Here is a 773-nt window from a genome sequence, read left to right as displayed (position 1 = left end):
CTCGCTCCCGCTCCTCCCTCCGCTCCTCTCCCGGTCCTTTCCCCTAAGCCGGCGCTTCCCACCCTCGCCCGGGGCTCCCCGCAGCCGCTCGCTGCTGGGGCTCCCGGGGCTCCCGGGGCTCCCGGGGCTCTCGGGGCTGTCCCGGAGCCCGGTGCAGCCTGCGGGGAGCCCCGGCACGCTCTGTGGAGCCGCCCCCCGCCTCCCCCGGGGCCTGCGCTGCCGCTGTGCGCCCGGAGAGCCCGAGCATCCCTCCCCTGCCGTGCGCCGGGCAGCCGGGGGCGGACACAGAGCCATCCTCACGGCCTGTCTGGCTCCTGGGGCAGCTCCAGGAGCGGCCTGGCTCTCACGCTCCATCCTTTGGGAGCGGTCCCGATGGCACGGCGCGGCACACCGCGGCTCTCGGTCCCGCTGCCCACGCCGGGCTCACTCAAGCAGCGGATCCGAGCCAGGCTCCCGGCCACCAGTGCCGACCTCTGTGTGCTGAGTGAAATTCGGGCTGGCTCGGCCGGGAAGCCCCGGCAGTGCCGTACCCTGAGCACCTCCTGCCAAGAGGAAATGTCCTGGACACGCTGTTCCCAGGGAAGCGCAGCGCAGCATCCCCCGCTGCGGAGGTGGCCCCGCTGCCGTGCCAATGCACACTTGGCTCGCTCGGGGGAACCGGAGGTGCCCTGAGGAGCCCAGGGACGCGGACCGGCACCATGACCCGGGGACAGCCCCGCATCTTCCTCCAGACCAGCCCAGGGCTCAGGCAGGGGTCACACAGGCGGAACGAG

This window comes from Parus major, unplaced genomic scaffold, assembly GCF_001522545.3.
Source record: "Parus major isolate Abel unplaced genomic scaffold, Parus_major1.1 Scaffold246, whole genome shotgun sequence".
NCBI classification, from domain to species: Eukaryota; Metazoa; Chordata; class Aves; order Passeriformes; family Paridae; genus Parus; species Parus major.
This window is presented reverse-complemented; position numbering follows the sequence as displayed.